The sequence below is a fragment of the Nyctereutes procyonoides genome, unplaced genomic scaffold (genome assembly GCF_905146905.1).
Source record: "Nyctereutes procyonoides isolate TBG_1078 unplaced genomic scaffold, NYPRO_anot_genome, whole genome shotgun sequence".
NCBI classification, from domain to species: domain Eukaryota; kingdom Metazoa; phylum Chordata; class Mammalia; order Carnivora; family Canidae; genus Nyctereutes; species Nyctereutes procyonoides.
Window position 1 is genome coordinate 5,662,525 of NW_026575156.1, and position 12,231 is coordinate 5,674,755.

A 12,231-nucleotide genomic window follows, 5' to 3' on the forward strand; every position below is an offset into this window, starting at 1 on the left:
TAGGACAAGATCAATTAATAGGGCAAGATCAATTAATTTTGAAGGGCTGTGATTATTTGTTTATGTTCTCTATCAAGAGCAGAATAAAATGAGTCTCTTGTAGACAGCAAATAGATGGGTCCTGTTTTTTTTATCCAGTCTGAAACTCTGCGCCTTTTGATGGGGTCATTAAGCCCATTCACGTTCAGAGTTACTTGAACTTCTTCTTAAAGGGGAGTTTTAAGAGTCCCCCTTAAAATTTCTTGCAGAGCTGGTTTGGAGGTCGCATATTCTTTCAGTTCCTGCCTGTCTTGGAAGCTCTTTATCTCTCCTTCCATTTTGAATGAGAGCCTTGCTGGATAAAGTATTCTTGGTTGCATGTTCTTCTCATTTAGGACCCTGAATATATCCTGCCAGCCCTCTCTGGCCTGCCAGGTCTCTGTGGAGAGGTCTGCTGTTACCCTAATATTCCTCCCCATGAAAGTCAGGGACTTCTTGTCTCTTGCTGCTTTAAGGATCTTCTCTTTATCTTTGGAATTTGCAAGCTTCACTATTAGATGTCGAGGTGTTGAACGGTTTTTATTGATTTTAGGGGGGGATCTCTCTATTTCCTGGATCTGAATGCCTGTTTCCCCTCCCAGATTGGGAAAGTTTTCAGCTAGGATTTGTTCAAATACATATTCTGGCCCTCTGTCCCTTTCGGCGCCCTCGGGAACCCCAATTAAACGTAGGTTTTTCTTCCTTAGAGTGTCATTTATTTGCCTTAATCTGTCTTCATGGTTCTTTAATTGTTTTTACACGTATAATGCAATCCCTATCAAAATACCATGGACTTTCTTCAGAGACTTAGAACAAATTATTTTAAGATTTGTGTGGAATCAGAAAAGACCCCAAACAGCCAGGGGAATTTTAAAAAAAGAAAACCATATCTGGGGGCATCACAATGCCAGATTTCAGGTTGTACTACAAAGCTGTGTTCATCAAGACAGTGTGGTACTGGCACAAAAACAGACACATAGATCAATGGAACAGAACAGAGAACCCAGAAGTGGACCCTGAACTTTATGCTCAACTAATATACGATAAAGGAGGAAAGACGATCCACTAGAAGAAAGACAGTCTCTTCAATAAATGGTGCTGGGAAAATTGGACATCCACATGCAGAAGAATGAAACTGGACCACTCTCTTGCACCATACACAAAGATAAACTCAAAAAGATGAAAGATCTAAATGTGAGACAAGATTCCATCAAAATCCCAGAGAAGAACTCAGGCAACACCCTTTTTGAACTTGGCCACAGTAACCGGAGAAGGACAAACAGTGTATGTTCTCATTCATTTGGGGAATATGAATAATAGCGAAAGGGAATATAAGGGAAGGGAGAAGAAATGTGTGGGAGATATCAGAAAGGGACACAGAACATAAAGACTTCTAACTCTGGGAAATGAACTAGGGGTGGTGGAGGGGGAGGAGGGTGGGGGGTGGGGGTGAATGGGTGACGGGCACTGAGGGGTACACTTGACGGGATGAGCACTGGGTGTTATTCTGTATGTTGGTAAATTGAACACCAATAAAAATTAATTTATAAAAAAATAAAAAAAATAAAAAAAAGAGCAGAATAAGTTATATATATCCAGAAGTTAAGTAATAAAACTCTAAATAATCTACTGGTGGAGAAAGAAGTTACAAAGAAACTTACGAAATTTATCTTCACTTGAATTATAATTAAATACAGTAAATCAAAGCTTGTGGAATGCACGTTAGCAGTGCTTTAGGAATATCGCAGCCTCATCTGATGCATTAGAAAGGAAATACTTGGTGGGGGGTCCGAACCCGCGGCGGAGGAAACATGAAGATGATCCTAGTGCAGCAGCGGCGGTACCATGAGGTGAAGGAACGGCTCATGGACGTCATAGCCAAAGAGATGCTCACTAAGAAGCAAGTCCACGCTCCGGGACCAGATCAATTCCGACCACCGCACAGGGGCCATGCAGGATAGGTATGTGGAAGTGAGTGGGAACCTGCGGGATTTGCATGATGATAAGGATGGGTTAGGAAAGGAGGAACTCAATGCCATTTCAGGACGCAATGAATTTGCTGAATTTTATAATAAACTCAAGCAAATAAAAGAATCCCATCGGAAACACCCAAATGAGATCTGTGTGCCAATGTCAGTGGAATTTGAGGAGCTTCTGAAGGCTCGAGAGAATCCAAGTGAAGAAGCACAAAACTTGGTGGAGTTCACAGACGAAGAGGGATATGGTCGTTATCTCGACCTCCATGACTGTTACCTCCAATACATTAATCTCAAGGCCTTAGAGAAACCGGATTATATTACCTATCTGTCCATCTTTGACCAGTTATTTGACATTTTTAAAGAGAGGAAAATGCTGACTATAAGAGAGACCTGGAGATACTGCTTGAGTACCTTCAAGATTACACAGACCGAGTCAAGCCCCTCCAAGATCAGAAGGAACCTTTTGGGAAGATTCAGAATGAATTTGAGAAGAAGTGGGAGAACGGTACCTTTCCTGGATGGCCGAAAGAGACAAGCAGTGCCCTGACCCATGCTGGAGCCCATCTTGACCTTGTCTGCATTCTATTCTTGGGAGGAGTTGGCCTCCCTGGGTCTGGACAGATTGAAATCTGCACTCTTAGCTCTAGGCTTGAAGTGTGGTGGGACCCTAGAAGAGCGAGCCCAGAGGCTCTTCAGCACCAAAGGAAAGTCCCTGGAGTCACTTGGCACCTCCGTTTGCCAAAAATCCCAAGTCAAAAAGGCACCAAGCGAGACACTGAGAGGAACAAAGACGTTGCCTTCCTAGAAGCCCGGATCTATGAATGTGTAGAGATTCTTGGGGAACAGCAGCATCTCACGCATGAAAATGTACAACGCAAGCAGGTGAGGACAGGGGAGGAACGAGAAGAAGAAGAGGAAGAGCAGATCAGTGAGAGTGAAAGTGAAGATGAGGAGAATGAGATCATTTAGAACCCCCAAAACTTGCCCCTCGGCTGGGATGGCAAAGCTATTCCCCTACTGGCTGTATGAGCTCCACAGTGTGAGATTTGTGGAAATTACACGCCCCGAGGTCCCAAGGCCTTCCAGCTGCACTTTGCTGAGTGGCGTCATGCCCACGGCATGAGGTGTTTGGGCACCCCAAACACTGCCCCCTTGGCTAACGTGCGAAGTGACCCCTGTGCGGGAGTGAGGCGCCGCCGCGACCATGGGCCGCGAGTTTGGGAAGCTGACCCGGATGCGGCAGGTGATCCCCTACAGTTTGTCGCCCTGGAGCAGCGCGCCGTCCCGCAGGACTTCAGCAAAGGCTCCCCCAATGTGCTGCGCCCGCGGGCGTGCGCCCTTCGCGTCGTGCCCCCGTTCAGAGCGTTTTACCTTGTCTACACATGGGGAACCCAGGAGTTTGAGAAATCCAAGAGGAAGAATCCAGCTGCCTATGAAAGTGACAAATGAGACTTTTTTTTTTACAATTAACAAAAGGATTTGTATTAGAACATTTACACTCAGGGAAGAAAGAGGTTATCTGCATCATCAAATGTGGAATGTTGAAGAACTAGTTAAAATAAATAAAAGACTCCAAACGCGGTTGGGGCTGGCTCAGGCTGGGACTCACAGAGGCCTCTGCCCATCAGCTCCAGGCTGCAGGGGCCAACGGCCGGGCCATACTGGCCTCCTCCCCGACGCAGCACAGCTGTGCCTGGGACACGGAGGGTCTCTCGGGTGCTGGTGCAGCCAGCACGCTCACTCCCCACTTTCCTCACTGATCTCTGTGACAATGTCCATCAGGCTCTGGAGCCCAGAGATATAGCCAGCATCCCCGCCCTCGTGTACCACGCTGTCCTCGCCATACAGCCTGCAGGTGGTATGTGCAGAGCAGACCATGCGCACGTCCACGGAGAGGACAGAGCAGGCGGGCCTCCCCTCTGCAGTCTCGGCTGCTGCCTTCTTTTGGAAAGGTCTAGAAGAGCTCTTCCAAAGCCCTTTGAGAGAGGCACCATCCTTCCAGCCAGGAAGGACCATTGCCGGCCTTAGGCCGAAGCAATGCCGCACTGCAGGATCCAGGAGGTCTCGCTGACGCTCAGCAGAGGCCACCCAGGGTCACTCAGCCTGGGCGATGGCGTAGGAGAGCGGCCACAGAAGCAGGGCGTCCAGAATGAGGACTGCAAGCCCGACGGCAAAGCTGGCCGGGATGAATGAAGCTCCGGCCCGGGCCCCCCAGTGCACTGCCTCCTCGAACCCGCCTGCCTTAGGCCGCTCTTACAAGGGCCGCGACTCCCAGGCAAGAGCAGCCACAGATAATGCTGGTAGCTGCCAAGTGTCGGGGGCGGAGCCAGCAGCAGCGGATGGGGGATGGAGAATGAGCAGCTTCCAAGTTGCTCACCAAGGTGTCCACTGCGGGCCGCTGGGCGACAGGTCCCTGCGTCCTCCGACCAAGTGGTTCCCGGGGCGGGCGCGGGCGTCGCGGAGCAGCGCCAGGAGGCGGAGGGCGAGCAGGCCCAGGCCCAGGCCCAGCGCCCACGGAAGGCTCGGATGCGCCTTGGCCGTCAGTCACATGGAAGATGCCGTCTCCTCGTGGGCCGAGCCGAAACTGCAGAAGGCCTCGGAGCGACGGCAGCCTGACACCGAGGAAGACTCTGAAGACTCCAGCGGGGGGATCCCTGGGTGGCGCAGCGGTTTGGCGCCTGCCTTTGGCCCAGGGCGCGATCCTGGAGACCCGGGATCGAGTCCCACGTCGGGCTCCCGGTGCATGGAGCCTGCTTCTCCCTCTGCCTGTGTCTCTGCCTCTCTCTCTCTCTCTCTCTCTCTCTCTCTGACTATCATAAATAAATAAAAAAATTAAAAAAAAAAAAAAAGACTCCAGCGGGAACGTGGTGAATAAGAAGCCCTATGAGGACCTGAAGGGACAAGGACTGCTCTAGTGTTCAGGGATGTAGCTCAGCTTCTGGGCTTGCCCAGGCTTACCTGAAATCTCCTTTTTCTATTTCTCCCAACCAAGTGCTCCTTAAAGACTCTCCTACTTGGTCTTAAGGTCCAGCGTGCAGAGTCTTGTGAAAACCAAGGCATGCTGGCAGGTTGCAGGGCCGAGATGTGTTTTGTCTTTGTTTTATATTAAAAGATTCTGTCAGAAAATTAAAAAAAAAAAAAGAAAGGAAAGAATTCTAAAAATGAATGGTTCAGGAATTAAAATATGAAGTCTGACAAAATCTGATGCAACTTAAACCCATAAAAAGTAGAAGGGAAATAATAGAGATAAGAACATATATTAATGAAACAAGACAAAACAAAACATAAGGAACAAGATTGTCACTAGAAAGCCTAATCCAGGAAAAAAAAAAAAGAATACACTAAGATTAAGCACTAGAGATATTAAAAACATGTGATACAATTATAAACGTATTTATACCAATAAATGGGAAAATATAGATGCAATAAAAAATTCAGGGACACTAACTTCCTATAACTGTAAAAAAACAAAAAACAAAAAAACCTGTAGGAGACCTGCATATTCTCACCTATTAAAGAAATTAAATCTGTACTTCAAAAGCTTCTCTCCTTAAACAACTTAGATAAAATGTACAAATGCCATGGGAAAACAAAACAAAACAAAACAAAAAAACAAAAACCAAAAAACTATGGAAGGTCACTCAAGAAGTAGATAAATCATCCTGTATTTGCTTTTTGAAAATTGAAAGCCTTATGCCCTGAAAGCGAATTCAGCCTTGAATAGCTTTATTGTTTTCTTTCTCCAAATATTTTAGGAGTAAATAATACCATTTATAAAAACTATTAGAAAAAAAAAAAACGATTAGAAAATAAGAGGTCGAGAAACACTTTCCAACTCACGTGTAGCTAAACCCATCCACAGACCAGATAAATATATTGTAAAGCAACAGACAAGCAAAAATTAAACAAACAAAAACTAAGAGTTTAGTTATGAACATAAATGCAAAAATTCTAAATTAAATATGAGCAAATCAAATGCAGGACTCTATAGAGAAGACAAACATTGTGTCCAATTGTAATTTATCCCAGGAAAACATGATTACTGCAAATTTTGCCATCCAAGCAATGTTATATCCCATATCAATAGGCTGAAACATAAGAAAAGAAAAAACTATGATCAATCAATCATCTCAATATATGCACAGACACTTGGCAAAATTTAATATCCATTTATTATAAAAACTCTCAATAAACCAGATATAGAAGGAAACACCCTCAATCACACTAAAAAGAAGTGAATTTTCTTATATGCAAATTATATCTCAAATTTAAAATGAAAAACAGGGGGTGCCAACAAACTTTAGATCCCATTACTTTTACTTGTAAATACTTCCAAGAATTTAAGGAACAAATAGCAATAAATTTGCAGATTTTTTTCAGGTATTACAGAAAGTAGAGTAGGGAGAAACATTGTGATTTATAGGGAAAAATATCTCTAACATAAAATTTTTAAAAAGAGTATTACAAGCAGGAAAATATATTGATATTGTTGAAAATAATCCAGTGGTATATCATAGAAAGGCTGACGGCAGATCTTCTGTACGTGGAAACTTCAGGTATGATTGCAGTGGAGGTGGAGCTGTCCATCAGTATGGAAAAGACTGATGATTTTCAACAGTTTCCCATTTTCTGAAAGAAAAAGAATGCCTACCTTTCACCAACACACACACAAAAAAATCAAGTCCAGTTGGATTAAATATTAAACGTGAAAGTATCCTTTACAATGGAACTCAAGAGAATATCTTTTTGATCTTCAGAAGAGAGTTATGTCAGTAATGTCATAAACAAGACAGAAAATGTGAAGGAATTTACAGACTGAGCTAAATGCAAATCTATATAATCAAAAAAATTAAAAAAAAATAGGCTCCATGCCCAGTGTGGAGCCCAACAAAGGGCTTGAATGTGTGACCTTGAGATCAAGACCTGAGCAGAGATAAAAAATCAGACGCTTAACCAACTGAGCCACCCAGGTGGCCCTATAAGACATTCAACCAACAATAAGATAAATACAAACACTGCAAAAGAAAAATGGATACAGAATATTAAAAAAAGCATTTCACAGAGTTAAAACAAACAGGCAACAAATCTAGTACTAGATGTTCAGCTTCATCAGGCAAAGCGATGTGGATTAAAACACTAAAAATTAAGATTTTATTTTTTACCAGTAGGTTTAGCAAAAATTAAAATCTGACAATAATGAAATTTGGAAAATATTTGAAGCAACCAGGACTCATGAATTGCTCAAAGTAAAAGTTTTATAAATACATTAAAGAAAAATTTGGAATAATCTACTAAAGTTGAATATACATTTATCCCATGACCTAGCAATTACACTCGTAAGTATAGTCTAAAATCTGCACTTTGATGCCAAGAACCCCATAGATAATCTTTATGACATCATCATTTACAATATCAAAAACCCAGAAATGACTCACATGTTCACTGACAGGGAAATGAGTCTACTGTATGTGTCCGTGTATGTATATACATAGTATAACATATATATTATATTATCATACATATATTATTTGTATATATATACAAATATACATGTAGCATTATGCATATATACTAAAATACTACATAGTACTAAAAATCTTTAAGATTTACTGTGTAGTAAATTAATGTTCAAAGACCAAGAAAACAAATCACTAAATATGTTTTACCTGCACATGTAATTATTGTAAAATAACATATGGAAAGAAAAATATTGAACAGAACATTGAAGTATTGAGTTTTGGTTAATTCTGAAAGAAAAACTTGAGAACATATCAGTGAGAGCCATAATAGGGTTTTCAAGTTTATTTCTTTAGCTGGTTAGATGAAAAAAAAAGTGTTTTTCCCCTAGTACTCTTTAAGATGTATACTTTTTGCATATTTAAGATGTTTTAATAAGCCCCCTGATAAATATTTGCATGGCAAACAGCAGCACAGTTGAGTAAGCATTTTTTTTATAGAGCTAAAATTTCCATAAAATACTGACTAAGCTTAAGGTATACAATGTGTTGATTTGATATATTTATATTATAATTACTACCACAGCTTTAGCTAAAACTTCTATCATGTCACATAATTATCTATCTATCTATCTATCTATCTATCTATCTATCCATCTATCATCTACATATCTATTGTGGTGAGAACAATTGAGACTAGTCTGTTATCAATTTTGAGGTATGTTATACAGTATTATTGACTATAATCCTTATACAGTGCATTAGATCTCTAGAACTTCGTTGTATTGTACTTGTGAATTTGTATCTTAAAACATGGTAGAGGGGCACCTGGGTGGCTCAGTTGGTGAAGCGTCTGCCATTGGCTCAGGTCATCATATGGGAGTCCTAGGATCTAGCCTCACATTGGGCTCCCTGCTCAATGGGAAGCCTGCTTCTTCCTCTCCCTCTGCCTGCTACTCCCCCTGCTTGCTCTCTCTCTCTCTCTCTCTCTCTCTCAATCTCTGTTAAATTAATTAATTAACAAAAAAACATTGTTGAGAGAGTTTTTCCTAGTATAATTTAGGATAGCAGCTCTAATGCTCAAAAGCTAAAAATCCTGTTTGATGATCTGCTAGATATAGAAGGCAGAATTAAGTATGAGAATGTAGCAAGAACCCCTCTATTTCTACATGATAGTAAGTGGACTCTTGAACACAGACGTGACTTCTGCAGTCGAATGCTAACTCGTTAAGCCTGGCCAGGGAAGATTGCTCACCCTTCACTGGCCAGACTCATGGCCCTCAAAATGGGCCTGCCTCACTAAGGAGCGAAGTACAGAAAAAAACACGGATACAAATACTCACTTAAACCGGGCCTACTGCCTCGCCTCTGTTATACTGCTCTTTTGCCAGCACAGCTGTATATTCCACACAGGGAAACCAATCTTGCTATATCTGCACCAGTCTTCATTCTTCTTAATTTCTTTTTTTTTTTTAATTTTTTTTTATTTTTATTTTTTTTAAATTTATTTATGATAGTCACAGAGAGAGAGAGAGAGAGAGAGAGAGGCAGAGACACAGGCAGAGGGAGAAGCAGGCTCCATGCACCAGGAGCCTGACGTGGGATTCGATCCCGGGTCTCCAGGATCGTGCCCTGGGCCAAAGGCAGGCGCTAAACTGCTGCGCCACCCAGGGATCCCCTTCTTAATTTCTTTAGCTTGGAACAGACATGTGATCTTGCCTAGCTAATGAGTCTAGGAGGATTTTGTTAAGGTCGCTATATATTACATTTCTATAATTTTGAAAGAAACTTTGCTGAGGAATGCCTTCTTTCCCTCATGACATTATTTCACAACAGATTCAGCAATTTCACTATTAATAAAAAAAAGGCTATTTTATATAGTTTAATAGTTTTATAAACTAGTTTTCATAATTTAAAAATCACTTTTATGAATTTTAAAAATTGCTTATGATGTTTATAAATCATTTCCCTATCGTTGTCTATTTTCAAACAATAAGCATGGGGTGCTTTATGAATACAAATAACTTACCAAACAAAGTCTTCTATTTTCTCTTTCTACATTATAGGACAACATTTTGAAAGAAAGTGAAATGATCTCTCTACCTGTTTCTCTGTTCTTTTAAACATTAATTCAATGCTTTGGAAGACCATCAAATCCTTAAAATTAATAATTTCAACATATTCATTTTCCGAATGATAAGCTGCCCAAGGTGGCAGGAAAGTTCCTGCATCAGATCCCCAGAATTTTTCCTGTGTAGTCCGACTTTTATTCAGGATTTGACTGAGGCTCTTGACTTGTTCAAACTACGTCTAGTTGTTCACAAACGGCAACGGGATTTGCAGTAAGTGGGCCAGCTCTCCTAAAGGGCGATTTCTGGGATAGAATTATGTAGTATGTATAGTGGTTTATTGAAAATCACAAACCCTTTTAACATTATCACTAAGAAAATGAACGGTCATTATTTGTGCAGGTTGAGTAATCAAATTGGAGACAAAAGGTAAAAGCCCCGTCAAACCACAGAAAGAACTTTTATCCTCATCATTTTATGTTATCTAGTCAAATACAGAGATTTCAAAAGAAAGACTCTTTATCATGTCCTGGTTTTGCTATAAAGTGTACAGAGAAACTTGGCTTGCTCCTACATTAGTTGCTATTTGTAGTTCATGACAAAATTCCACCATATTATGTTGAAGATTCAAAAAGGAATACTGATGACACATCGACACATCACTTAAGTGTGACACTTCAGTACAGCATTCTTGTCACTGAAAACCCACACAAAAATTGATAAGATTAAATGGGTACCTTCTAACTTGAGCTATTAAGTCCAATTGGTAGCTGATTCCTTTTTTTGAAAAAAAAGAAGCAAAGTAAAATATTTCAGTGCTTTTTTTTTTCTTTTTTGAAAACCAGCACTCTTGCAAGAAAAATCTTGCATGACTGAAGTCAATGGATGCAGCAAAAAATATTCTTTGCTTACTTAGGTATCAAACGCTACTCCTGTAGCAGCAAAAGCTTTAAATTCAGTATGTCCGGGCCTGTAGTTCCATTTACACCCTGAAATTCTAGAAAACAATTTTAACTGGATGACCCATTACTCATTTCCCCCTTTGTTCTCTCTCTGTCTCGCTGGCTTTATGATAGCCTCATTATTACAGCTTTTCCGTCTATATCTCCTGTAGTCATCTTGTTAGTGCTGTTCAAAGATAAACCATTTAATTTTCTCTCCCTTATAAGATCTAGTTCATTCATTGAAAAATTTTCTTTAAAAATATCTCTGGACAGCAGACTGCAAGTCGTGTGAGATAGATAAATCTCATTTAACTCCAGCATCAAAGCATATGTGGGAATCAAAGGGATTTTAAAGGCTAAATAGATATTATAAACGATATGTTTTGAAAACCCTTTGCAAACTCAATGAACTGAAAGAAGGATAGTAGGGCGAGTCCACAGCAGCTCACTGCCAGTTTCACGACCCTCCTGACCTTGTGGGTTAGCTGTGAAGACCAGATGTAAAAGAATGGAAACCTTTCCTTCCACACTCCTGTCGTTCTCCAGGTAACTTCCTTTATACAGATAAGAAATGCAAATCAAAGTTGTCTAGTGAAAAAAAAAAAGCAGTCTTCAAATTAACATTTCTCTCTGTCTCTCTCTTTTTTTTTCTCCAAATTAACGTTTCTGATATCTTTTTATACATTGACCTATAAAACCTTAGAAAGAAACGCAGGCTGTTGGATGAGCAGTAAAAGTGAGCAAAAGCTTAATAACATTAAAAAATGCAACAATACTGCCATCTATTGCTTCAAATATTTGTCCTTTAATACTACAATGTGTATTCCATGTTTTAAAATAAAAATATGTGACTTATGTGCTGCTTTTGTCTTAAGCAATTTTTTAAAGATTTTATTTATTTATTCATGAGAGACACAGAAAGAGAGGCAGAGACACAGGCAGAGGGAGAAGCAGGCTCCATGCAGGGAGCCCGACGTGGGACTCCAACCCGGGTCTCCAGGATCAGGCCCTGGGCTGAAGGCAGTGCTAAACCACTGGGCCACCCGGGCTGCCCAGTCTTAAGTAATTTTATACAGATCATATAATATATAGGATTTGAATATAAACAAGAATCTCTTTTATGACCTTATAGATGTCATATAACATATATATGATTATCCTTCAACAGACTGAATAATTTTACCAAAGTACATTTTGCTTTCTAAAGTTTTCTTCTTTTAAATTTCTTCAGGGTGTGAGCAGAGTGTCATGCTTGGCGAACCAACTATGAATATTAGCGTGAGTGAAGTTTAGGGTAGAGATAATTTTTTTTAATAAATGAAGCAATTATCTGCCCTACATTTACACAATCATACTGCATTTTGCAGCTTTGTTGAAAGTCTTCTTGAAGAAAATGAAAAATATAGAAAATATTTCAAAATTTTTTTTTTTTTTCTGTCAGAGGGAGACACCAAGAAGGTTATCACCACTCTGGTTTCCTTCTGAGTTTTTTGTCCTGAGCTTAATTCAGCCTCCTGTTAAAGTCTATGGGGAATCTGCCCTCAGGATTCTAGTGTCTGTTCAGACTTTGTTTTGAAAAGCAGGGATCAAACCTTACCACCTTTCTCAGCTTCTGGAAAGTAAGATCATAGACCTTATAAAGAAACAATGAAACCAGTCATTCATTTTAAGATTCAGCAATCTTTTCCTGTTGGTTTTAATTTAGGACTTGGAATAAGTTACAAAAGTATTGCGCATATATCTGTGTTCGCAATTTTTAGGCTTA

The 12,231-nt window shown here is 40.4% G+C and overlaps 2 pseudogenes; both read left to right on the plus strand.

Moving 5' to 3' along the window:
- The first annotated feature begins 1,829 nt into the window (after positions 1–1,829).
- Positions 1,830–4,912, plus strand: LOC129502292 (splicing factor 3A subunit 3-like; annotated as a pseudogene).
- LOC129502293 (cytochrome b-c1 complex subunit 8-like) lies at positions 3,202–3,446 on the plus strand (annotated as a pseudogene).
- Positions 4,913–12,231: the final 7,319 nt, after the last annotated feature.